This window comes from Hipposideros armiger, unplaced genomic scaffold (genome assembly GCF_001890085.2).
Source record: "Hipposideros armiger isolate ML-2016 unplaced genomic scaffold, ASM189008v1 scaffold_394, whole genome shotgun sequence".
Classification (NCBI taxonomy): Eukaryota; Metazoa; Chordata; class Mammalia; order Chiroptera; family Hipposideridae; genus Hipposideros; species Hipposideros armiger.
The window spans coordinates 1,018,070-1,045,583 of NW_017731744.1; the positions used below are offsets into that span (position 1 = coordinate 1,018,070).

Below are 27,514 nucleotides of genomic sequence, written 5' to 3' on the forward strand. Positions count from 1 at the left end.
ATTGAGACACTGAGGGGGATTTGGGACATGGGGACAGTGGCAGGACAACAATGCTATGGAATTTAGAACAGTTGCCCCAGAACATAGCAGTGGTTGGAAAGCAGGCTCCCGAGTGACTCTGTCACTCACAGGGTGTGTGAGCAGCAAAATCTTTCTTAAGCACCCATTTCCTGTAAAATGGGAATAAACAGAATTCCTGCCTCACAAGATACTCTGAGGAGTTAATGAAGCACAATGGATAAAACATAGATTCAGAGCCTAGCAAACAGTACACATTCAACAAGCACTAACTTCTGGAGCCTGTGGGAAGCCGAGAGTTTAAAATGAGAAATTTCCAGTTATCAACAAAATGTTATAGCAGATGATAAAGGCTTCAAGCTTTTGAAACTTTTGAGTAATTTATACATTAATACCACTAATTTAACTTCCTCTGATCCATCAAGAAATACACATTTAAAAAAAATCCTCTAGAGAATTATAGTTAATGTCTTCTAGGCTAATGATACTGATCCAACCTCAGTAGCTCAAGCTTAGCCATTGGAAAAAAAAAAGTTCCTATTATGATGATATTCTAATTACATATCTCAAACTTCATCTCAAGTATATGCAATCTAATATTGGCAGAGCTAATTCAACCAAGAACATTCTAGCCAGTAAATAATAAATTCTCGGAAGCCAAAATTTCCATTTACACCTGTAAATAGAAAATTCAATTTAATGCAAATTGTTAAATAATAAGACCAGTGGGCAACGAACCATACTAAACACATCATATGAAATGGATCAGTCATGCAGCATGATGACCAGGAAAGAAATGTATGACATGTTCTGTAGCTAAATGCTACGTGTTTATACACGCACGCGCGCATGCACACGTACACAAAACAAGGTGCTACCACGGAGACACGGCACGCATATGAAAACTGTAGAAAACCTGAGGGAGTGGCTGGTTACATTCCTCTGTGTTTAAAATTTTTTTGGTCACCTTCCATGGGATCATCTAACCATGAAGAATGCTATTTTATACAATGCCTGGCAGGGCAGTTGTTAGGCAGGGGAATCCTGTAAATGGTTTTGTTGAAGCTAAAAATCATTAAGGAGTTGATGCAGGCCTGCTCTTTAGTAAGTCCTCCTTCTTGAGCAAGTTCAGAAGTCACAAGCCACAAATTTAAAATCACCAAAATACTTATAGAATTCCTCTAATTGTGAGGCACACAAGGTTAAAATAATTCAATGTACATCATTTTTAACCACCATAATCTGGACAATAGGATATGGCTTGGGCTTCAGAGATTTTGGAGATCATTCAAGGCGCTAGATTCAGGATGTATCTTACGGCATGTCTGGAGAGCAAGTGACTTGGGGAAGAAAAGCTTGGAAGAAAATAGTTTTGATGTTTAAATATTTTCCAGCTCTTTTATTTTTAAATAAACCATCATGCATCCAAGCTTGGAAACAATTGAAAAGAAAAAATCACATGGATCATCTTTCGCCATAGTCACCAAGGTGCTGACACCCGAACATAGGCTGTTAAAACAAGAGAGCAAAATTCTTAACACTAACGTAACACTTTGCTTTTTGAGTTCCTAAAGTCTGAAGAGTAGGCAAACCAAAAACCCAAGCAAACCTCAGAGGCAAATTATTTTAATTTTTTTAATATGTGTTTGTGAAATACCTGTTTGCCTGGAGCTGAGGGATTTCACAGGAAGTGGGATTTTCAGAGCTAAAACAGGAAATGCCAGGTCACCCAACATGTTTGTCAATAAAAAAACTAAAACTGATATATAATCTCTATACACACACACATCAAATCAATACACATATATTGAAATAATTTTTAAATAATTGCATTCAAAAATACAAAATATTCAGCTAAATTATACACTAACTATTCATTAATTCTTCTCAGCACACTTTAGTAATTTTCCACTTCCTTGTGCTCCAATCAAATCTTAAAGGAAGTTTTCAGGTGTATTTTCCAATCAAAACGTTGCACAGTCAACCTAAAAACTCACCCCAAGCCCATTGGTCTTCAGTCACTTGAAAAGTTTTGGGAAAAAAGTTTTTAGTATAAAATTATTTATAGACTGCTTCAGAGAACTAATTCAATGATTTGAATAATTCAAGTCAAATTTATGTTAGCCTGAAATATTGGTGTAATTAAGGAAATAAAAGTATCTGGAATATGGCTTTAAACCAACCAAAATAAAACATCAAATCCTTTTTATTATATCAGTTGAGCTTAGCATTTTCTTCTTGCTAAGAATTTTGTTAATCAGACTAATATAGCAAAAGAATGTTCTTATATTTACCACCTCAATCACTTGCCACTTACATCTTTATACCTTTAAGAAATATTAAAACATAGGTTAGTTAAAGAATAGTTTTTTCTTTCTAAATTTATTATAGATATATGTGTTTGCTCAGTTGATATCTTCCAAATTTCCAGTGATATCTGCTGTAAATATTTTATTACTGAAAATTTCATGTAATTAGTTAAGAAGTGGTGATAATGTAGGACAGCTTCATCCAAAGATCCACCAGCATATGGAAAATACTGCAAATTACCAAATAAGTCCATTGAGTGAAACATAAAGTAAAAACGAGTTTAAGAGACAGCTGGACATGTTTATGTAGGCAAAAGGGGTTGGAAGACATGCTGACAACACGAAGAGGTGTGTTGCAATAAACTTGAAGGAGACAGGCCATTGGGCCAACCATCCCTTTTCTATCCAGGAATTCCTTATGTTCTCATTAGTGTCTCACATCTGGACAGCTGTGTTATTAAAATTTGGCCCTAAATTTGAGTCAATGAAAGAGTTTGATGTCTCAATTTCGTTCTTGCTTTACATATTAAACACATACATTCACACACACGCGCACGCACACATGCGCGTGCACGGCACGTGCAAGATTCAACTTTTGTTCAAGGAAGCATTTCATGTGCAGACATCAGATTTTTGTGACTCATGGCCAAGGGGAGGAAGGGCTTCATGAACAAGCTTGTTCTGCTCATGTCCACCTCTGTCTGATACAAGTACATGTTCATGTCACCTCACTTTCATAAATACAACATTCTAAACAGTGCTTTGGATGGCCACCTTTAGTACTGACTCAGGCCTCAAGTTTCTGTAGCTGAGTTATTTGGGAAAAGAAATGTTTTAAGGGTTAGGGAAAAGGGGCAGTTGTCTTCATTCTTTTATCTTTCCTCATCTTTTATAATATGAACCAAGGAAAGATTTTGTAGAGGATTGGTTAGAAGCCAAGAGTTTCACTCATCCTTTACTGGTTGCCATTTCACATTTCTTGCCTCAGGAACTGGTTGAGCTTTTAAATGCATTCACATTTTAATTTATATAATGTGGCTATAACCTGCATCTGAATATAAATACCAAACACCTGTATTTGCACTTGACCATTAACACACACTTAAGATTTCCCACTGTTTCATTTGCTCTAAATCGTGATCCCATTAGGTTGGAGCTATTATCTTACATTTATAGATGTAGAAACTGAGGCCCAAAGAAGTTAAGTGACTTGGCCAAAATCACTTGCCCGAGTGGTGAGTGGTCAAGTTAAAGCCTGTGCTGCCTAGCTCAGCCTTTTTAAAAAATACACCTGGGAACACAGGTATAAGAATGAACTTACAGTCAAACAGCAAGGAAAATCCCATGTGATTTTTTTAAAAAAATAAAGTTGAGAGAGAATTAGCCTGAAGAGATCCAAGATGGTGGAGTAGATAAATTCTGTGCTTGCCTTGTCCCATGAACACATCAGAATTACAACTAAATTATAGAACAATCAGCCTGGAGAACCACCTGAAGTCTAGCTGAACAGAAATTTTATAATCAAGGCTATAAAGAAGAAGACACGATGAGACTGGTAGAAGGTGCGGAGACACAAAAGGGGCTTGTTGTTCCACACCCAGGTGTGGCAGTTGAAAATCAGGAGAGAGATCTCAGCCACAGAGGTTCCCCACGAAGGAGCAAGGAACCCAGGCCCTCACATTAGGCTCTCCAGCCCAGTTGTGGGAAAAGAAGCCCCCACACTTCTGGCTGTGAAAAACAGTGGGGATTCCGACTACCCCAGTAGGACAGAAGACTGTGGGAAACCCAGACGTCCTCTTAAAGCGCTTGGGCAGGCACTCACTTTGGGCTCCAGTGGAACGTCGGTGATTCTGGAGGTGTTGGGGGCATGGGGAAAGGCTGAGTTGTGTAACTTCAGGATAAAGACTGGCAGGACAGTTCCCATGTTCCCTGTGTGGGGCCCTTCTCTAATGCAGTCAGCAGGCAGGCGCCATCTTTCCTGTGTTGAGCCCGCTCCCACAGGCCAAATCTGAATCTGATTAGCCTGGTGAGCTCAGCTGCTTCATCCTGCTGAGTCACTGAGACCCTGCCTCACCCAATTTGCATACCACAGGAGGTTTTATCAGTAGCTGAACCTTACTGGGAGCAGGCAGGTGGCAGCAGACCTAAGAGTGCCCTGGCTTTTTGTGGAGCTATCCCAGACCCAGTACTGGTGGCAGCGGTCCTCAGTTTGCAGGGTGGCCTCTCCCATATGATTCCAGGTACAGAACAGGCAGCAACCAACTGTGGATTTCTTTGTAGCTCCTACCAGGTACTCCCGGGCCAATCACAGGCAGTGGCTGACCTGAGTCTACACAGAAGCCCCTCCCAAGAGGCCCCAGAACCAACATGCTTGGGGATTGGCTTCAGACTACCAGCAGAGCACCACCTAATTAGCCCATACAAGCCCAGAAAGTGGAGAGAGTCCCAAAAAAGATGAAACCAAACTAGTCCACACCAAGACACATTATAATTAAAACAGCAAAGGTTAAAGACAAAGAAAGAATCCTGAAAGCAACAAAAGAAAAGCAGTTAGTTACTTACAATGGAACTCTCATAAGACTGTCAGCTGATTTTTCAACAGAAACTTTGCAGGCCAGAAGGGATTGACATGAACTATTCAAAGTGATGAAAAATAAGGACCTACAACCAAGATTATTCTACCCAGCAAAGCTACCATTTAAAGTTAAAGGACAGGTAAAGAGCTGCCCAGACAAGAAAAAGCTAAAGGAGTTCATCACCACCAAACCAGCATTACAAGGAATCTTAGAGGGACTTCTTGAAGATGAAAAATAAATAAATAAATAAATAAAATTTGAATAATAAAATAGCAATAACTACATATTTATCAACAATTGCTTGCAATGTAAGTGGATTAAATGCTTCAATCAAAAACATAAGGTGGCTGAATAGATAAGAAAATAAAACCCTTACCTATGCTGCCTACAAGAGACTCACTTTGGATTGAAAGACACACACAGACTGAAAGTAAAGGGATGATAAAAAATTATTTCATGAAAATAAAAACAAACAAAAAGCTGGAGTAGCCATACTTATACCAGACAAAATAGACTTCAAACCAAAGGTGATAACAAGAGAAAAAGAAGGACCTAGTAATTCCACTTCCTGATATTTATTTGAAGAACCCAAATGCTACTTTGAGGGTATGTGTGCATTCATATGTTCATTGCAGCATTGTTTACAATGGCCAAGATGTGGAGGCAACATGGGTGTCCATCAATAGAAGAATGTATAAAGAGTAAGTGGTACATATATATGGTGGACTATTACTTGGTCATGGAAGGAATGGGTTCTTACCATCTGCAGGAACATGGATGGACCTGGAGTGTATTGGGCTGAGTGAAGTATGTCAGACAGTGAGACAGATGCAAAGTGATTTTGCTTATATGTGGAATCAAAAGACCAAAATAAATAAACAAAATAGAAACAGACATAGATACAGAGAACATTTTGATAGTTGCCAGATGGGAGGAGAGTTGGGGTGCTGGGTGAAAAAGGGGAAGGGATTAAGAAGTACAAATTGGTTGTTGCAAAGTAGTCATGGGGATGCAGGGTACAGCATAGGGAATATAGTCAATAATGTTGTAATAACTATGTATGGTGTTAGATGGGTACTAAATTTGATGGGGTGATAGATGGGAAGGGGGTTGGATGCTGGGTAAAAAAGGTGAAGGGATTAAGAAATATGAACTGGTAGTTACAAAATAGCCATGGGGATGTAAAGTAAAGCATAGGGAATATAGTTAATAATATGGTAAAAACTATGTGTAGTGCCAGATGGGTTTTAGACTAGTCAGAGGAATTATTTCTTAAATTATATAAATGTCTAACCACATGCTGTACACCTGAAATTAATATAAAATAATATTTAATGTCAACTGTAACTGAAAAATTAAAAAGGGGGATGGCAAAGGGCAATAAGTGGACCAAATTTCCAGTTATAAAACAAATAAGTCATGAGGATGTAACATACAGCATGGGGAATATAGTTAATAATATTGTGATAGTGTGGTACGGTGTCAGATGGTTGCTGGACTTACCATGGTGATCACTTCTTTAGATATATATGCACATAAATGTTGAATAACTATTGTGCACACCTGAAACTAATATAATATTGTATGCTAACTATATTTTAATAAAAATCTTTTAAAAATTAAGGTGATCAAAAACAAAAAGAAATGATGAGCTTGTATCTGTTGGGTCCATTTTGAAATGTACTACATGGTAACAATATGTGCATGTATGCTATTTAGTTATCTCAAGTAAAGAGTAAAGATGGTTAAAGGAAACAAAATTCATACATTCACTAATTAAAAACTTCTTTATAGCTTTGTAATTTTTTTTCTTATTTTAGGTTAAAAAAAAAGAAAAATATGTGCAACCATTACAGTCAATAAGTAAATCAAAATATAGAAGTTATTTGTATATGTTTGTTTTACTTTCAAGCATCATACCTCTTGCAGCAAAAACCTAAGCTTTAACTATATTTTAAATGAACTGACAATTACCAAAAATGTTATTTCCAAACAAAAGCCAAATCCGTATTCAAAAGTGATGAATTATTCTCTTTGCAAACAGAGGCCTTATTCAATATTTGGGCATAACAGATAGTACCGGAATATAAACAAATAGACTATTGAGAGTGGAGGTAGTGATGGCAGAAGGGGACACACACTAAGGAAAGAGAGAGGTACAGCTGCTCTGAGTCTGATGTCCAGGCACCCTAAAGTAACCTAAGGAGCAGCCCTAAGACCACTATTCCCTTCTGATGTTCATTGTATCAGATATCATGCCCATTTTGCCCTTTGGTTCTCTGCTGGAATAAGTGACCTGGCCTGAACCCCAGTTTGAGCAGCAATCCTGATAATCTTTGTAGCCCTTGCCAATGTCCCCCTGTCTGGGGACTAGAGCTTGTCCATGAGACTCAGCAGCTGTTTGGGGTTCTATTTTAGCCAAGGCAGAACCCCCAGAAAGTAAGAGACACTGCCTCATACTTGGCAAGAAGGTCCACCAAAATGAACCCTGGATACTGAGGTCAGCCTCTTGAGAGCTCTGTGCAGCAGAGCACTTTAGCTACTGCCATTGTAACGTTGGCCTCCCTCCCTGAAGCTCTGACACTTGGCTTTCTCCCGTCTCCTTTCCTGCCTGCTCTGAGGTCCCAACATGCCTTTAGCCCAGCCTGAAAGGGTTATAACACGTCACAGGTGATTTAAACTAATTTCAGTGCTGTTTGATGGATTTCAAAGACCTGACCTTTTGTGCATTAGGAAGATCTACTCTCGCCTTCACTTTATTTTGTAGCTATCATTTGGCTAGATGGGTCTGCCTTCTCTACTCCCAATAGCATTCATCACACACAGTCTGCTTCCCTGCCAGCCTGCAAAGATTACGTCTGTCTTGATTACTGTTGTATCCTATTCCCAGCATGGTGTCCAGCACATAGTAGGGAATTAATAAGCATTTGCTGAGTGAATAAATGTGCGATACATGTGTGTAATTCTCAAGCAGTCCATCAGCTTAGGAAATGAAATACCCCATCACATATTTAAATGTATTAGTTGGCTGATAATATTGATGCATTAGCCAGCATATTTTAACTCTAACATATTTATTCACAGAAGCATATTTTGAAAAACTGCTTAACCAACTTCTAGGGGTAGGTAGGAGGAAGATTATAAGTATCTTTGCCTTCAGGTGTTGCTTCATAGTATATGCAGAATTTATTTTGTATCACTGGCCTCTCAAGAGTGAATTAAAGCACAAATAATATATTAAATAATGATTTTATCTATCATTTTAACTTTTGTGAAATTTTCCTCCCTTTGAAAGAACATCTGCTAAATTTGCTTTATACTATTCTGAGTAAAGAGAAGTAAAATAGAGACTCTTACTGGAAGTAGCATTTCATTCAACAACAGAACTATAAAAAATATACATTTTCTTGGGACTCACATTTATCAGAAAAAAGTTCTGGACAATTGCTGGTAACATATATTTAGATACTCTCATCAGGTTTACTTAAAACTAAGAATTTTATGACTTTATAGCAAAAGAAACAAACTTTTAAATGTTTAGTCTTTGTACAGCCTCTGCTGTCCCTACTCTCCTATTCAAAATAAAACAAATTAATTTTCCAGTATACTCCCAAACTACTCTCTTGGACAAATCTGTTTTGTATCTTTGTTTACTAAAGACAAGTGACAAACCAGTTATAGGAAAAAAATAAATAAAAAATCAATTCCGTCAGGTTGCTCTTCTAAAACCCAGGTTTATATACATATAGTATATGTATGTGTGTGTGCGTGTGTGTGTGTGTGTGTGTGTGTATACACACAAAATTTCTCTGAATAAGGGGTTATATCAGGACTACGCTGAATCATAGGACTGAGTTCAATTTCTACTTTGATGGTGGTCCCATGTGACTCTGAACCAGTTCTTTCAACACCCTGTTTCCCCATCTGTCATGTAAGAATAACAATATTTGCTCTTTACTAGTTTCGCAAAGGTGTTTCCATATCTTAAATCTACTTAAGACCTCCCAAATGGAATTATTTTGTCTTACTCCATCAAAATCTTAATTTCCTGCTTTTCCAAATTAGGCATAATAATATCTGCCAACATTGAAAGTTTATTGTTAAGTATCAAGTGAAATAATGCGTGTGTGAAAGCTTTGAAATTTAAAAATATTTTGCATGTGAAAGGTATTTTTATTTCAATACTTTTGCAAATGCACATGTAAACTAAATGCAAGTTATTAAAAAATACAATGATACATTTCCAACTTTTGGGTACCTTATTAATATGAGGCATTAGAAGGCTTCCTGTATATAGCCTTCCTGTAACTGAATGCATTATTGGAGAACATGATTTGCTTAAAGTTTGTTGTCCAGGGATAAAAATTAGTTTGCACAGTCATATTTAGTTCAAAAGTAATTTTAAGTGTCTACTCTGTGCCAGTTACTCGCTACGATTTGTATTAGTGTTTTTGGGGTAATGCCTGGACTGCTGTGACAAAATGTCATAAACTAAGAGCCTTACACAACAGACAGCTCAGAATTTCTAAAGCTGGGAAGCCTAAGATCAAGATTCCGGTGGGTTGGGTTCCTGGTGAGAACTGGCTTCCTGGCTTGTAGACAGCCACCATCTTGCGGATACATGGCCTTTCCTTGGTACAAGTGCATGGAGAGAGCAAAATATCTGTGTTCCTCTTCTTATGATGCTAATCTCAAACTAGGTGCCCTGCCCTCATGATCTCATCTTAACAAAATTGCTTCCCAAAGGCCCCATCTCCAAATACCATCACACTGGGGATTAGAGCTTCAACAAGCGAATATGGAAGCAGGGGCACACAACATTTAGCTCATATAGAGTATAACAATGTATTGGGTTGTCGGAAAAATCATGACATATTTTGTCTCTGGTTTTCAAAGGTCATTTCTTTATATAAAGAACAAAGATTAATGATATATTGCCCGTTTTGTTTGATAACCTTTTGCCATATTTCAATGAGCTTCATAATTCCTCGTTCATAGACCTGTCTTTATTTGCAAAAAACTGAACAAGGTACTGATTTACAGTCTCATCTGAATTGAACGTTATACCACACAAGGAGTTTTGAAGGCATTGAAACAAGTGGAAGTCTGACAGCGCAAGGTCAGGCGAGTATGGTGGGTGTAGCAACACATTCCATCCAAGCTCCAATAATTTTTGATGGGTGATCAAACTTGTGTGTGGTCTCGCGCTGACATGATGGAACAAAACTCCTTTACAATTAACAAGCTCTGGATGTTTCTGGATGACGGATTCATTCAAACTGTCCAATTTCCAACAGTACACATTCTAATTGATTGCTTGGTTCCTTGGTAGGAGCTCAAAAAACACAACACCTTTAAAATCCCACCACACTGAGAGCATAACCTTCCTCTGATGAATGTCTGCTTTCAATGTCATTTGAGGCGAATCATCACATCAGAACCAAGACCATTTGCTCACCACATTGTTGTAAACAATTCACTTCTCATCACCAGCTATCAATCGCTTCAAAAAAGGATTGTTTTCCTCACGTTTAATGAGCATATTGCAGATGTTTATATGCGATGTCAAATGAACTTTTTTGAGTTCATGCGGAACCCAAATATCCGAGCTTGCTTACGTATCCCAGCTTCTTCAGGTGGTTGTGAATGCTTGAATGATGGATGTTCAATGTTTCTGCAATCTCTTGTGTCATGCAACGTGGGTTTGACTTGATCAATGCCTTTGTTTTGTCGTCATCAACCTCAGTGGGCCTCCATGACCGAGAAGCATCATTGAGATCAAAATCACCAGCACGGAATTTTGTGAACCATCATTGGCACTGACGTTCTTGTAGAGCATTGTCACTGTAGACTTTATGCAACTTTTCACAAGCTTGATGTGCGTTCTTCCCTTTATGGAAGTAAAACAGTAAAATATGACAAAAATGTAGTTTGGTCTTCCTTCTTCAACTTGTTGTAAAATCTCCAAAACTCAACCAAATCGCTCAATTGTTTTTTACAATGAATCTAGAACTGTCAACTGTCAAATGACATAGCAATAACATAGATGCAAGTGACTCTAGTACTTTCAAAAATGAACTAGTGCCATCTGTTGCAAACATGCATTATGACTTTTCTGACAACTCAATAAATGACATTGTCCCTGGCCTCATGGAGGCCTTATGCTAGCTGAGAGAAGTCATATAAAAAGGAGTGACTCCAGTTCAGTGTTAGTGCTATGAAGACACAGAAGAGCCAACCGCAGACTTCCAGGAGGAGAGGACATGTGAGCTGAGTTAAAGAATGAACAGAGAAGTCAGCCAAATGAAGGGAATAGTTCAGAACATTTGTGGTAGGGTAAACAGCATAGGCGAGGGCCCTCACATGGGAAACAGCGTAATTTGTTTAGGGGGAAATACAAACAATTGTACAAAAGTGTAATGTGCCATATGAAGAGCTGTGGGACAGGAGGATTAAGAAGAGAAAATGTGGGCTGGCCGAGTGGCTCAGTTGGTTAAGAGCTCGCTCAAGAGTTTGAGCTCTAAGCAACAGCGGTTCGAGTCCAGCCTGAGCTGAGCAGCCGCTGAGCTGCCAACAGGTAGCAGGATGGCTCAGCTAAAAAAATAAAAATAAAAAAATTTAAAAAAGAAGAGAAAATGTTCCACCTAAGAGGACTCAGGTGCTTTGTTAAAGAACCTCTGGCTTATCTCGCTGGCACTGGAGTACTTACCACACTGGGGTACTCACACCCTGGGCATAGGCAAGACTAACATGGCTGAGGTTCTTCATTCTCAATTTTACCCAAAAGTATGGGAGAGAAATGCAGTGTAATTTGAAGTATTATTATTTCAAAATGATATTTATAAATATTAAAACACCCATCCTTAGGGTTACATTCTTAGGGTTACCTGAGTTTGAGAGTCACAGCAGGTATGGTAATGGAGGACCACTGGTAGCTTTTATGCTCAGAATTGGCACAGTCAGAGTTATGTTTTAGATGAGTCACTCACTCTGGCGACTAGTTATCAGGGAGGAAAAACTAGAAACAGAAAAGCCAGCTTGAAAAGGGCATGATCTTCCAGGAAAGAGATGAAATAGGGTAGGGGTGTAAATGTGGAGGATTTGAGAAATTGGAGAGCATTTGAGGAGCTTGTGGAGGTAAGATAAATAGCACATGCTGAGTGATTGAATATGGAGGTTAAGAAAAAGAGAGGAGTCAAAGGTCAACACAGGATTTGGTCTCAGACGGACAATGGTGTCCTGGAGAACATAGGAGAAAGTGAAGTTAGAAGAATATTATGATTACAGCTTCAAATATGTTCATTTCAACAGGCCCTTGGAACTCCAGGTGAAGACACTCAGAAGTTATCTCAATAGTCTTCTCTGATTCTCCTTGTGAAAAACCACAAGCATTAGCAAGGTGGTCAGAATTAGAGGGGCATTTTGCTTTATCTCCTTTCCAATTTTCAGTGACCATCTCTAGATTTCATACCTGACCTAGACTTGGTTCCTTCATTGTTTTCTGTGACACCTGTCAACACTGCAACAGAGTAGCAATTGCCTAGGCATGGTTTTCTTAAAGAAGCATCGACCCACTAGTTCTGTACAGTTACCCAGTTTTCTAACCTTTTCAATAGCAACAGCATATGTCACTGTCATAATGGACTGCTTATAAGTAAGTAACCAAGAAGAAAATTAATTATCATATCATCCACCAATCCCTTAGCCTCCTGAGTCCATATTTCTAAACTTTATTTCACCTCCCACAACTTCTTCATCATTTCCAATCTAGCTCCTAGCCTCCCAGTTGTAATAAAACCGATACTGGTCTCAGGTGGGGCATAAGCATCAGAAACAGATGAACTCATAAGACAAAAATCTTATGTCCCTAACCTCCTGTTTTCATGCAAATGTCCCTAGTAATTAAATCAGGAAAAGAAAATGTAGCAAAAACATATCAGCCAAATGGTTTCAAAATTTCAAAAGAAGCTGTAAATATGGCCCTTTTTAGAAGATCAGGTTCTAACCAGAGCATGAGAAAGGGTAACAGTTGTTCTGATGAAGCAGTTTTTAAGTTTTTGTCAGTGATTTGAAGAGAGATCACGGATGTATGTTGAAGGAGCTGGCAAGATTTTTAAGTAGTTCGGACGCTACGAGAGCCCTTTTTTTCTTCAAGTAATGTACTCAGAAGTGTTGGCAAGATTTTATTTCAACATAGCAATGCTTATGTGAGTAAGTTATTTTGAATTACCCTAGTATAAATATGTATGACTTTATTTGTATTGAAAATTTCCTTTGCAAGTGAGTGACTGAGGGAATGTTATAACTGTATTGATTTGTAAATGATTTAGGTATTTAATTTTGGAAATAAAATATTATACTCAGAATTCAAAAATAATATCAGAGTCCTGTTTGTGACCACAAGTGATGTTTGTAAGTACATTAATACCTTTTCACCCTTTTTTTGTCATATGGAACAAATGACATCTGTTGTCTTAAGTCTGGCAGCATTACTCATTCATGCATGCTTTCATTCATTGAAGAGATGTTATCCAGCACCTCTCATGCACCAAACTCTATGCTAGGCGCTGGGCGTACAGGAATTGTATTGAGCTGTCCATCTTCATCATGTATTTCAGGTAAACATCCTGTTTCCTCCAGGCAATCTTCTGCAGCACTGTGAAATTTTTCAATTCTAGGGTCAGATCTTACTGTTGAAAAGCTAAGCGTATGGACAAGGTTATCTTAAAAATAATTTTTGCCACTGAATAGAAAGCATCAAAATAAAGGTAAGAAGAGGTGAAGCCCTACGCCCTCCCACCCTCCATGAAATAGGGCCTGAAGCAGAGGGAAGACAGAGAGGGAAAGGTATTGGAGAAAGCCTTGTAAGTGGGGCACACCTTTGGGCAACCAGCTAATACTTCTCTACATGAAAATCCAGCTGCTGGCAGAAAATCATCTAGCCCATTGAAAGAGAAACAAAACAAACTACCCCGTCTTCTCTGTTTTCTTTCTTTGGCTAGTTAGTGGTGTTACGGGGGTGAGGAGATCATTTATCCTAAATTTCAACTTCACATTTGCCTTTGGTAGTAAACCATACTTTTACTAGCCTCCTCCATTTTCTCCTTATGATTTCTTTCCGTTTTCAGAGAAAACCTCTTATTAAATTTTAATATATGTACTTAAAAATAAGCAATGAAAAGATTCATCAGAGCCATTTAAAGATAAAGACAATACATACACACAATTCTACATTTGCTTCTTCATTTTTTTTTTTTAGGCCTTGTGTAAGTTTACACAGAAAAAGAGGAACAAAACAGTTTGTGTTAAATAATATAATTGGGGACATAATTTGATAAAAAGGAGTTGTGTGGGTCTAAGTGTCCATGGTCCCTCCTGCTACACTCGTTCTATCCTCATTCTTATCTCAAGCCATTATAAGCGTGAAATAGGAGATCAGTTTACATAACTTTAAAACTTCTTAATGAATGGCAGATTCCACAAACAACAAATATTTTCTATAAAATAGGCACTATTGGGCCGGCCGAGTGGCGCGATGGTTAAGAACTCGCTTGGGATGCCAGAGGGCCCCGGTTCAGATCCCACATATGAAGGCCAGTGACACTGCCCTCTGCAGCTAAGATGCTGAACAACAGCTCAACCTGGAGCTGGGCTGCCATGAGTCGCCGGCGACGGCGTAGGCTGCAGCCCCTGTGGCAGTGGGTTGCCATGGGCTACCGTGTGTAGCCAGCAGCCAGCGTGAGCGGCCAGCAGCCGCAGTGAGCGGCCGTCCAGAAGCTGGCGACTGATCTGCCTCACCCGGGAAGAGCGCAATGATGGTGCCAACTTGGGCCAGTGAAGCAACATCCTCCACAACTAGACTGAAGAACAAAAGGACAGCAACTTGTCTGTCCCCCTTCCACCAATTCCCCAGCTCTGTTCCCATCCCCCCAATTCACCAATAAAAATCTTTAAAAAAAATAAAATAAAATAAAATAGGCACTATTTCGGGGGATTAAGAAAGATACATCAGAAATAGATCACCTTTCTTTGTCAAATAAATTACTGTTTAGAGTTCCTAAATGAGGCAATGGTTAAAAAACTTCCGAGTGATGGCATGTTGCTTCAATATCATAAAAAACATTACTTTGCCCCAAACTCAGAGTCCATTTCAATTGACATTCACAAGCATATTTCACCTAACCCTGAACATTTCCTTCAACCACACAAAATTCCTCCCCAATAGAAGCCAAACTTCCATATGGATCATCCTTACAGAACGATTACAGCAAACTATTGTCAGTGCTTTTCCATTATCCCATAGAAAGGCCAAACGACAGTAGATAATAATACAGCTCAGAATCATGCTGATTCCTCTAAACTGAACTTCCAAATACTTAATACCTAGATAAATTAAGCTTTAAAAGAATGGGGTTTTAATTTTCCCTTCTTGTCTTCAAAGGCCAAGTATTTTCTGTGAACTTTCAGCTTTGTTCTGTCCCTCTTGTCTACAAGGGTGCTAGCCATGTGCCAAGAACAATAGGTAAGCCAGCTTCCTTCAACCCAGAAAAATTACCCCTTTGCCACAGGAGCCATACTTATGGTTCCACATTGGCTAAGGAAAAACCTAATAGGAACAGATTTTTTTGCATGTGTAGCAAAGTTAGTTCCAGAGAGAGAGAAAGAAGCCTGGTTTGCACTGTAGCAGAACCATTGGAACAATATGCTCCCTGTGTCCACAGCCCAGTCCTCCCCTGACACCCTCCTTTCTAGGGCATAGGGTAGAAAAGTCACATACACAGTACATCATGCCAGGGCCTGCTGACACAACCCTACTCCCAAATTTGCAGGCAGGAGAGTGAAGCAATGTCTGTACTATATACATATTCGTACCCCCTTTTTTTTTTTTAATCAGATGTTTTAGCACTCCACTCTGGGGTGGGAAGAAGATGATGCAGGCAAACTTTCTCAGTGCTGTTCTGTCCCTTCTAACCCAGCCCCAATTCCTTCAGGCTTCTGAAGTTTGGGTAAAAAGAGGTAAAGAGTTTTGAACAGTGTTGACACTTTTTTTTTTTAATTTTTTATCTTTGGACAGATAGGACCTTTGACACTTCTTCACCAGACTCAGCTGGATGCAAAAGTGCTCCCTCCTATGCCAAATCATATAGGGAAAATTATGTGGAAAAATACTTTTTTCTTACAATTGTAAATGGAATTGTGAGATACGTAATCCAATTCTAAAGTACATTTATTCATCTCAGAGGTTATACATAACATGATGCTTATTATCATGAGCACCCTACCTTTTCTACTACAAATTCAGAAATTCCATATAGCTTTGACAACTTTGTTATCAGTTAGCATTAATTCCTGTATAATGCAAGAACAGGTTAAATAATAAATCTTAAATAATGAATCATAAAATAATAAAACAAATTAATTAAAAATAATAAATATCACCTAAAGCACATGCTACATCCACTCTTGTTTTCTGGAATTTAACTTCTTATATTTTAGGTAATTTGTGGGAGGGAATTCCTATTGATTGAAGTGCCTACCTTGCACCAGACATTTTACATATATTTTTGTATTTTTCACCACAGCCATCTTAAATCTAAGTACGCTTTTGCTCATTTTTTAAATGAGGCTCACAAGGTTTTAATACCTTGTCCTCAATATAAAGTTAGTATTCACACAGCAGGGAATCAAATCAAGTTGGTATAATCCTAAAACCTGTATCTTTGCTGCCACAATATGCTATCATCAAGAATATAAAGAAGCTACTGTCAAACTGATGTCCTGTTTACAATCAATAAGTGATCAAAGAAATTATATAGGAAGTAAAAACTATTCCCAGATATTCCTGTATCATGATCTCTCCTTCATCACTAGCTTGTCCTGTGCTTGACATGGGGCTGTGAGAGAACTAGCCTGGACCTGCCCACAGGACCTTTTATCTGGTCAAGGGTCCTGGAGAGAAGAATGAACGAGGAAACCACTTTATCCAGGAAGCCAGAGGCAACAAAGCCAGAGAAAGCATTCAACCTGAGCATTCGACCTGAGCCAATATTGTAACTGGAAAAATGAACGGAAGTGTTAGGTCCAAAAGGCAAAATAAGCCACACATGGAAAAACAAATACTAACTAAATCATCCAGAATGATTGGGTGTGGGTTGCAATGCAGTATGCAGATTGTGTGTGTGTGTGAGAGGTTCAAAAGGATGCCTTTGAAAGGTGAGAAGATGTTGGATGTCACATGTACATGGTGTTGGCCATGAAGATGGACCTGGCAGATTAAAGAACCAAGAAGAACCAGATGCTTGAATTCTAGGGAAAGGCATTGATTCTCTCTAGGACACATCTAAATTTGCCAGGCCTAGGGAAGAAGGGTGTTTTTTTTTTCTTAGCTATTATTATTTCATATTTGTGAGTATCATGGAAAAGATAATTTTTTTTTATTGGGGAATTGGGGAAGGGGAACAGTGTTGGGGATTTGGAGAAGGGGAACAGCCAAGTTGTTCTCCTTCAGTCTTAGTTGTGGAGGGCGCAGCTAGCTCAGCTACAAGTCTGGGAGCCCTCTAGCCGCCTGTTGGCAGCTCGCGGCTGCTCAGCTCAAGGTGCCCTGTTCAATCTTAGTTGTGGGTGGGCGTAGCCCATCATCCCATGCAGGAGTCGTGAACCAGCAACCTTGTTGTTAGGAGCACGTGCTCTCACCAGCTGAGCCATCCTGCCACCTGTTGGCAGCTCAGCGGCAGCTCAGCCCACGCGCAGCTCACTGGCCCATATGGGAATCAAACCGGCGACCCTGTTGCTCAGAGCTTGTGCTCTTAACCATCTGAGCCACTCAACCAGCCCAGAAAAGATAATTTTTGAGAATAAGGGTTTTATACTTAAGTACCTGAAACAATTCTGAAAAATATCACGCTTAAGACAGTGCAAAATTGGAACTGAGTAGAGTACAAAGTTTATCATTTAGAACTTTAACAGAATAGGACTATCAAATAAGACCACAAAGCAGCACGAAGTTATTTCCAGGTCACTAGACAATCTATAGGTGCAAACAGTTTCTGGTCCCATTTTCCTTTAATAAAGGAAAACCGAAAGAGGTACAGGTCACTCTGAGCTCCTAGGCTGATGTCCCAATTGCCATTTTGGTAGTTTTGACCTGCAAGGAGCATGGAATGGATCCTTTGAGAAAGGAAACAATTAAGGGACCCTTTAAGTGTTTTGAAGAGTCTTAAAGAAAACAACAAAAACCCATCAATATTGGGATTAACTATCACAATATTTCTTTCCCCTTAGCATTTGCATTGATTTTTCAGTTAAAAAAAAATAAAACATCTGACCTTGTAGATTGTTAAGACTCCAACATTTCGTTTCCCACTTGATAAACCTATTTTCTCCCCTACTGTAGGTAGTTGGAATTAGCAGAGACCCCAGGAAAAACAACTCCAAATGGGAATGCTCAGTTCATTATGAATGGTCTTCCAGCAAAAAGTGTTTTGACAGCCAAATTCCGGTCTCCAAATTTGTAAGTTTGCCCTTTTTTTCTCACAAGTCTTACTCAAGACTGCTTCTGAGCTTTTGCACGTTTAACCCTTATACTCGAAGGTAATATGTTACTAACAAGTATGAAAAACTTCAAGTTCATAATTTGGACTAAAAGAAATCTGATATTTATGACCAAATTATGACCATATTGAATATAATAAATTAACGGCTGAACTAACAGAAGAAATAATGTACTTATTTTCATGTCTGTAGCTACACATCCTTTGAACAGGTCTAAAGAATCGTAAACCAGCCATAAACCCTATGAATGCTTTCCATTTTATTTCTTCATTTAATGACACAGCACTCATTTCTCAATAGAAAAATTATGAATGATACTAAAAGGTAACTAATTGTTTTTAGTAGTCAAAATTAATTTATACTGTCTTTAATTGATCTATACATTCCATGTTATTTTTTCAACCTTTCATTATAATAAAGCTACACTATAATGAAGTTTCATGCATTACTTCATTTAATTCTCAATAAAACCCGAAGGAATGGGCACTATTAGTGATAATAAGGAAACAAACTTTTAAAAATTGCTTGTAATCACAAAGGTAGTTATCTGCAGGGCTAGTATTCAAAATAGATACTTTGGACTTAATTGACACAAGGTACAAAAATATCAGGGGTATGTATGCTCGCTTAATAATTTTTAAATAACTTTAAATCAACTCACATATTAATAAGTAAAAAATAAAAAATTATCTTAAATACCATGTCTGAATTTTGTCAGTCACCTCAATTTTTTACTTTTTGTTCTTTATAAATAGACATAACCAAAAAGTTCGATGACCACATTCCAATAAGAAAGCATGGTCCATGATTCGTGCATATCTCTGCATTTGGAGAGGCGAGTGATTTGATTTTACATAGAGTATTGTTTTTCCTAATTAATTGTAGTCTGTCACATGTTTGCATGTGATTGCTATGTAAATGGTTTACAAATTGTTAAGAAGTTTTGTGGATATCTAGAAAGAATAGAACAACTCAATAAATAAACTTTTGTAAGTGTTGAAGAGAAAGCTTACATTTAAATGTTACTTTGTTTCCTCCTCCTAAGAGAGAATGAACTTTTTCAAAAACACAGCTAAAATCAAGCATTAGATATGCAAATATATGTTCAGATCAGAGATACCGAAATTATTCAAATGATTAATTATTCATCATAAAATGTCAATTAATAATTATGAAGCATAAAAGGCATCTTCCTAATGCATCTTTATTTTTCTTGGCCTAAAAAATGCTTCAAATACATGTTTCAACTGACTTCTAACAAGTTTTAACAAGTCAACAAAGTAAACAAATTGTAAACAAATGCAAACTCTGAATTTTAATAAGAGAACAATTGTGCCCAAAATGAATGAAATACAAACAAATAAGGAAAACAAAAAATATGGCCACGTTCATGACATATGCTGCCCCATGTTCACTCACTTGTTAGGTAACGAGGTAATCTAGCCAAGAAAACAACCCAAAAACTCAAGTTGTGCATTTGCTTAACATGTACAAAATACATGACGTGATGTTTCACTCTGAATGGACTGATCTTTGTTGGGGGGGTGGGGCGCGGGTGGTGCTTTGGGAATTTTTTACACTTTCCAGATAATCGTTAAAGGAAAAAGCACAGTTTACATTTTTATAAATTACCTATTGTAATTTCTAAAGTCTGTTAAGCACTGCTAAAATATCACCATAAATGAGAAATGTTTTCATATTGCCTTAATTCTAAAAAAATTCCCTATTCGAAGTATTATTCAATTTTTAGATTATATTTTTTAAAAAGTCATTTTGAGTGGATAAAATTCCGAATAAGAAGCCATTATGATTACTGAGATATTGATTCACATTTATTATTGTTATTATTACTTTTCACTGACACCTGGTGAACTTGTTCTCTGATGACCCAGGGAGTTATTTTAGTCAGGGTGTCCCTGACCTCCTGCTGGTAGATAAATTACATATTTAACATTGTGTTTTCAAAACGAAATGATAAATCTGGACATATAAAGGAGTCAGAAAAGAGTCAGAGCGAGGGAGAAGGGATGTTAAGAAACCAAACAAGAGATTGCAAAAGGCAGATATCAGAGAGAAAGAAAGGAGAATGTAGGAAATGCGATTGGGAAAGAATTTCAAGAAAAAAACGGGATAAAGGGCAGGAAGCGCTGAAAAGGAGAGCAAGAGGGATGGAGGGAGGGAGAGAAGGAAGGGTTTTTGGTTTTTAATTCCCTGGCGAAGCTGCTGGCGTCCGCGCTCTTTAACGCCACAGCCTTCCAACTTGAGGCGAAAGCCACCTCCTCGGGCCTGCGTCGCATCCAACTTACTCCAAGTTTTCTGGTGACTCGTCCAGGGCCCCTTTCCGCCACCCCCACCCCCTTAGTGAGATTGACAGTCGCGTGGAGGAGGCCTTTCCAGGCACAGCCTTTCTCATGGTAATCAGCCCCCAGCATCACCTCCCGGCCGCGGCCGCTCCCGCAACATGCGCAGCTCGCGGACCCCGGGGACCGGAAACAGGGCGGCGGGCGGGGAGCAGGAGAGCGAGCCAGGTCAGCTGACCCGGCGGCCGGGCGGGGGTCGCGGGGCTCCCGGGCGGGGACAGGTCCGGCGGAGGGCGAGCGGGCGTGGGCCGACCCTCCCCCTCCCCCTCCCCCACGTGCTCCTCCGCCTGTGCGGCCTGGCCTTGCCCAGGGATCAAATGGAGGGACCCAAGCTGGGGGTGTGGGGGACAGAGCGCGCCGAGAATTGGGGGCGACAAGCAGACCTGTTTTGCATCAATAAATTAAGACGCTCATTTGAGTCTTGAAGTTTGCTGGTTCCTGTCAGTGGAGACGTTGGCAAAAGCACTGAAGCCGAGATTCAGCCTTAACTTCAAAAAATAAAATAAAATAAAATGAACCCTTCAGCGGGCCGCCCTGCTGGGGCCAGGTGACGTGCGAGATTCCACAGCCGCGGGCCTCGCAGCAGGGATGTTAGGGACGGTCGGAGGTTCTCTGGTCCTGTTTTGATTTTGTTTGAAAGGGCTTCTCACAGAGATGCTCCTGATTTTTTTTTTTAAATAGACTTTCCCCTCCTATCGTAGTCTCAACTCTGAATGGATTGGATTGCGAGTTTGCACGTGAGAAAACCGTTTGGCTTAGCTTGGACCCCTGCCGCCCCCAACCCCCTTCACACACACCCCAATCCAGGGGTCCCCTTATCACCCTTTGCTTGCAACTAAGAAGTTGCCCACCTCCTGGTAAAACACAAGGTCGAAATAATTCCTTACAATGAAAGATCAATTCTGTTTCAAAACGAGAATAGGTTCCTTTTTTCATTTTCTCCACATTGTACAAAATAATCAGAATTTGCTAGTATATATATACATGTATATGTATATATGTATGTATGTATTTAACTATGGCCAAATTCAAATTGCTTCTACAGTCTGTGTGTTCAAGGGCAGAAATATTCTATCTCTTCGAGCATCTGGGCCCGGGAGCGGAGCTGGGGGCAGGGGAGAGGGTGGGAGCGGCTGTGAAAGTTGAGGAAATTGACAGACTGAGAGGTGAATGGGGGGACAGGCACCAGGTCCTGCCTGGAGGGAATAGGAAAACAAAAGTGCATCTTCTCAACCTGCCTGGGTGGAGAGAATCCTGAGGGAGGCAGTTTGTTTTACTCAAAGAAACTCTAAAGAATGATTTTCTCCCTCCAATGTCGACTGAAATATTATTTCACATTTGCATGTATCTGTTGTTTTAATCCCCTTCGTCTGTGCTAATCTCGAAAAGGATTGTTAATGGAGAAGAAAGACGGGTAAGGAGCGATTCATTTGCAGGACTTGCTTTGCTGTGTGAGCAGCCGAAAGCTAGCAGCCCCCAATTCTCTCTTGACTTTTCCCTGCGTCCTGCGCTCCTACATCCCGCTGATCCCACGATCCCCATTGTCCCCGACCTAGCCTTCGGACTAAGGGAGTGTTCGGGACAAATTTATATTGCGGCTTTCTCCGATGCCACTGCCTCTGCGTTGGTGGGAACTCTCTCTCAAATGGGGAGGGGAGTGCCATGGGCGTGCCAGGCAGGGGCGAGGGAGGGGGCAACCAACCGGCGCGCCCACTCCTCGCGGGGATCCTTCGCGTGCCACCATCCAAATATCCACCTTGATGGGAACCTGAAAGATTGCTGTTTTACGCCAAGTCAGATACTTGCAAGTAGGAACTCCCAGTGCTAAGTTGGGGCTGCCTCCTGCCACTTGAATAATTACTGAGCCCAGAGTAATCAGATGATTAGGTGTTTTTAATGGAAATACTTAATAGTCTTTTTTTTTAAGTCAGATCCTAGGTAACCTGACATTAATATACATAATAAAGACAAGTGATTTGTTAGCCGTTCGATTGGATCCTTTGACCCGAAGTTTTGCCTGTGAGTGTGTGTCTGAGCTGTACGTCTCCAAATGGCTACCTGGGCTCCCGGGGTGGGGTCTCGCCTGGCTCTCTCCATGCAATGGGCTCCTTCTGCCTCCGGAATGAGAGAGGAAAGACTGAAAAGCAAACTTCTAGAGAAAGCTGAGCTCCAAATATTTTTTTTAATTAAGGGGGGGGGGAGTGGGAAGAGGAAGAAAAGGATATTAATAATAGAGATAAACCTCAGTAGAGGGACTTGATAACATATGCATATATGTAGTATAGATATATAATATTAAAATAATGTAAAACAGAAAATTGAGGATGTGTCTGACCCATGTTGGAAACCTTTAGTTTTTTTTAATACCAATTTTTAGACTGACGATCTTGAATGCGCCTCTTCTATAGGCAATTTATCTGTAGTGGGGTAGGGAGGAGATTAATTTATCCAGCTATTCTCATTGTAATAAAAACTCAAGTTAGGAAAGAGGTGAATCTGTAACCAACTGTGAAAATGTATTTTCTTGCATCCTAAAGTAAGAACTGGCTGTGGTCATGCTGGGTGGCTCTACCTCACCCCCTACACACACACACACACACACACACACACACACACACACACACAATAAACATACAAAATATAATGACAGGCACCTCTGGGAGTGTGGATGTGACAACTCATGTGGTGGCTTTCCCCTCCTCTGAGTGCAATTGCCAATGACTCTTGCATTCAAAGTCTTGCTTTAGGCACACATTCAAAGCACAGTTCAAAGCAGTTTATCTTAATATAAGTAAAAGTCTAGTGTTGGATCAGGGTATTATTTGTTTCAGATTTCGTCAAACTGAAAACAGGGGTCTGTAACATATTAACAATATTAAAGCAGAAAAATTGGCATGAGGCTGTTCTTTAGTCCTCTTGACACCTCTACCTTTACCTTTGCAAGGATGCCTTAGGGTTGTGGGGCTGGAAGTTTATTTGTGCTCTGAGGTTCTCAAGCACTTTCACTCTATTAAAAAAAAAAAAAGCCTCACAGTTCTTTAAGAAATTGAGCCTGAACCATTGGAGGCTAAGAGTAAGAGATTTCTTCCTTTCCGATAAATGCCTGTGCTCAGCATCCTCAAATTTGGCTGTCTTTATTTACTTCCATATTAGTTCCAATTATGTGCAGTGTAAACCAGCTTTTTGATTAACAAAACAGCAGAGCATTGGTTAAGAACACTTAAACTTCAAAAAAAATTCCCCTGGGAAGTGGGCTCTGAATTGGTTAATAATGTGCAGTACTTGCTAAATTGCTGACTTCCAGATGTGGAAAATATCTTTCTTGTTTAGGACCTATGTAACCTGATTGGATTACGACAGAAGCGTCACGTTGGAAGCTTTTGAGTGATTATTTAATTAACCATACAGTAGAAAGCTGTATTCTCCAGGAAATCCCTTCCATATTTACATAACCAATCCCTTCAGAGCAAAGGTGGAGTCTTTTCTTTTTAATTTTACTTTAATTGCAATATCAAATATATATATGTATATATATATATGTGTGTATATATATATATATATATATATATATATTCCAAAACTTAGACCCCATGCCGTTTAATATCATGCTCTTCCTTTCCTGCTAAGTTCCTCTATGGCCTTTTTCCTTTTCCTCCTGCTTCGCTACACACACTCCCTCACTTTGTCGTAAGGTCTCGGTGAGATGTAGAGGGATTTAGAGATCGGTCAACCCAGCGCACTCTGTTCATTTACTTACAGACCCTATTTTAAAAATGCCAAACTACTTTTTAGTTTGGGGATACAGTCCAGAAATTCATCACACACACACACACACACACACACACGCGCGCGCGCGCGCACACACACACACACACACACACTCCCTAAGATGCTGTTCACATGCAGCATTTATTTTTATGGCTCTGGCATCTAAAAAGAAAAAAATAATAAAATAAATAAGGGAAAGGGCAAAGAATTTAGTTCCAGAAGCCGTGCTGAGAAATCCACACAAATTAATGTGCATCTCAAATCTGGTCATTAGAGATATCTGTATAAGAAGAGGCGATCTGGATTGAGGACCCGGGATCTTCTCCTTTAACTTTCGCCCCTTAGAGTTTTCCAGTTCTGTGAATGGTGTGCACCATTTTCCGCCCTGTACGTACTCTGTAGGATTTAGTGATGAGGATAATGATGCCAAAGGCTTGACGGGGGGGTGAGGGGTGAGGTTGGGGGGGGGCGTGGAGAAGGGAGGGAGAGAGGGAGGGAGGCGAGAGGGAGGGAGAGAGGAAGGGAGGGAGGTGGAATTTCATTTCTTCCACTAAAGCGTTTGCGGAGACTTCAAGGTATAATCTATCCCAGATCCTTTCCCAGAGAGAAACTTGGCGATCACGTTTTCACATGATGCTCACGCTCAGGGCGCTTCAATTATCCCTCCCCACAAAGATAGGTGGCGCGTGTTTCAGGGTCTCTCTCTCTCCTACAGAAAAGAAAAAGAAAAAAATGTCATTAGAAGAGGCGTAACACGTCAGTCCGTCCCCAGGTTTGTGTTTCCTGGAGTGGCCGAAAGAGATCAGTTCTAACCTGCTCCGCAGGAATAACGGTCCTGCCTCCCGACACTCTTGGCGAGGTTTTGTACAGTTTGCTCCGGGAGCTGTTTCTTCGCTTCCACCTTTTTCTTCCCCACACTTCGCGGCTTCTTCATGCTTTTTCTTCTCACCATTTCTGGCCAAAACTACAAACAGGACTTCGCAGGTAGGTTTTTTTTTCCCCTTTTCTCTCTTTTTATTCCTTTTTAGTATGATCACCCCCCACCCTCCTTTTCTGATTTTTTTTTCCCTTTTAAGTGGGGATGTGAGTCTGAAGTGAGGAGTGTCTGTGGGTAGGAATTTCAGGTGGGTTTAGCTCCTTTATGGCAAGCTTTTCCCAAGAGTGACTTCTTCGATTTCTCTCCCACTCTTAATCTCTCTTCTTCCTTTTCTCTCCTTTTTTTCTCCCCTAAATAATTTGCCCAGTACCTGTCCATTCAGGTAACCAAAGGTGCCTTTTTGCTACCCAGCTTAGGAAAAGTTTTATTAAGAACTGTATGGTTGAAATAAAAACTCTTCAAGGGGACAAATTCTGCTCTATTTTCGCATCTAGTTCCAATTCATTGTACTCAGCAATTAAAACTTGGCAAATACCTGTTAATAATTACAAAACTTGATTGATACAAGCCTACCAAATTCGAGGGCAAGTTTTTTTTCTCTTAGATATGGCAGTCCATCCTCCTCTCCCATGGAGAAGGCTGTTTTCTAAGCAGAAAGCGCCTGTTTTTTGTCTGCTTAGCGAGTTTCATTTCTTTATTTCATTCTTTGTGTGTGTGTGTGTATGTGAAGTAACACCTCACTTCTGTGATGATAATAAAGAAGTGAAAGTCCTCATGGAACTTGAGTCGTTTACCAAAGTGTATGTGTGTGGGGGGGGGGCGGTGTGTGACTACAGCTGGGAGGAAAACTGCTGTCAGGATATCAGGGCTTTAAATTAAGGATAACTTTTGAAATTGTATTTTAAGTGGCAAAATAATACAGACGTGGATTTCACAGGAGACACATATCCACACTTACCCATTGCATACTTTGGCACTGAAAAGTCAAGAGAGATAGTAGGAGTTCCCAGGAACAGTGGTGAGCCCGGCTAACATGCATGTGTTTATCTCCCACCTACTTATATATTTTACATGCTCCCCCTGTAATGATGAAGGCAAGATTACTAACTCCAGAGTTAGAAATAACAAGCGAAGATAAAGTTTACAGCACGAACGCCCTGTCTCTCCCTCACACACACATGCTCATAAAACTAGCAGCTTACTTTATTAAACATGTATTTATATGCAATCGTGTGTAAGTCTCAGCAGGAATACACACAAGGCCAGCTGTTTCATCCCAGACACTCCTGTGACCATTTCTTTATTTCAGGATTTTTCCCAACAATTTCAAATAAGAAAGCCAAGAAATGACAAAATATATCAAACTTAAATTAAAGGTCTCCAACTATGCCTAAGTTAAATTCAAGGTGCTTTCTAAATCATCCACTTCCTCTTCTCTCTGCCCCCCCACCCCACCCCCCTTACAAATGTGTGGAAACTGATACTCACTTTCCAGGTTTTCCGCAAAGCTTCTAGCACGGGAGACAATAGGTGCGGGGCGTGGGGACTGAGTGTGCTCGGCAGAGAAAGGGTTAATGGCCCTTGTGTTACAGTTTGCATCTGTTACATCTTTTATAGCCCCCTGTTTAAACTAATCCTCGAGGCACAGCATCTTCCCAACCTCCACGGAGTTTCGGGATTCTCCTCCTCTCCTGCCTGCCTCCGAGGTTCCCCTTCTCCAAGTTTTGACAGTTTCAGCTGAAAAAATGCAGCGCCTCTCTCGATTTTTAGGTACAAAAGTTTCGAAGCCAGAAAGGATACGATCATTTAGTAGAGCTTAAAAGTATTGCCGTAGCGGTTGGACTTTCTCTTTCCTTTCTTGAGGGGAAAAAAAATTTTTTTTCTACTGGAACTATTTAAGGGAACCAGTGTGGGGGAGCATGTGTGTGAGTGAGGTGGGGGGAAATACTTAAGTAAATATTGTCAAAGTGGTGGTGGTGGGGGGGGGAGGGACAGTGTCCAAAGAGGCTTATAATTATACTTCTTACTGCTGCGTGAAACGGGAAATCTTAATTT

General features: G+C 39.8%; 1 protein-coding gene, 1 long non-coding RNA gene and 1 pseudogene across 5 annotated transcripts in view; 2 read left to right on the top strand and 1 right to left on the bottom strand.

The window, feature by feature from the left end:
• The window catches only part of LOC109393861 (40S ribosomal protein S23 pseudogene), a 48,761-nt pseudogene extending 30,458 nt beyond the window's left edge, over positions 1 to 18,303 (bottom strand).
• Positions 18,304 to 20,817: 2,514 nt separating this feature from the next.
• On the top strand, positions 20,818 to 21,785 carry LOC109393862 (uncharacterized). The gene is made up of 2 exons (XR_002126340.1): positions 20,818 to 20,982; positions 21,516 to 21,785. It is a non-coding gene; the product is annotated as an uncharacterized LOC109393862 (long non-coding RNA).
• Positions 21,786 to 25,195: 3,410 nt separating this feature from the next.
• The window catches only part of ZEB2 (zinc finger E-box binding homeobox 2), a 132,558-nt gene continuing 130,239 nt past the window's right edge, over positions 25,196 to 27,514 (top strand). Inside the window, exon 1 of one of the 4 annotated variants that reach the window (XM_019663534.1) lies at positions 25,196 to 25,566. The gene's annotated coding sequence lies outside the window, so the exon portion shown is untranslated. Of the gene's footprint in view, positions 25,567 to 27,126; positions 27,230 to 27,514 lie in introns of those variants that run through there. The other 3 variants (XM_019663528.1, XM_019663529.1, XM_019663530.1) reach the window with 3 other exon arrangements.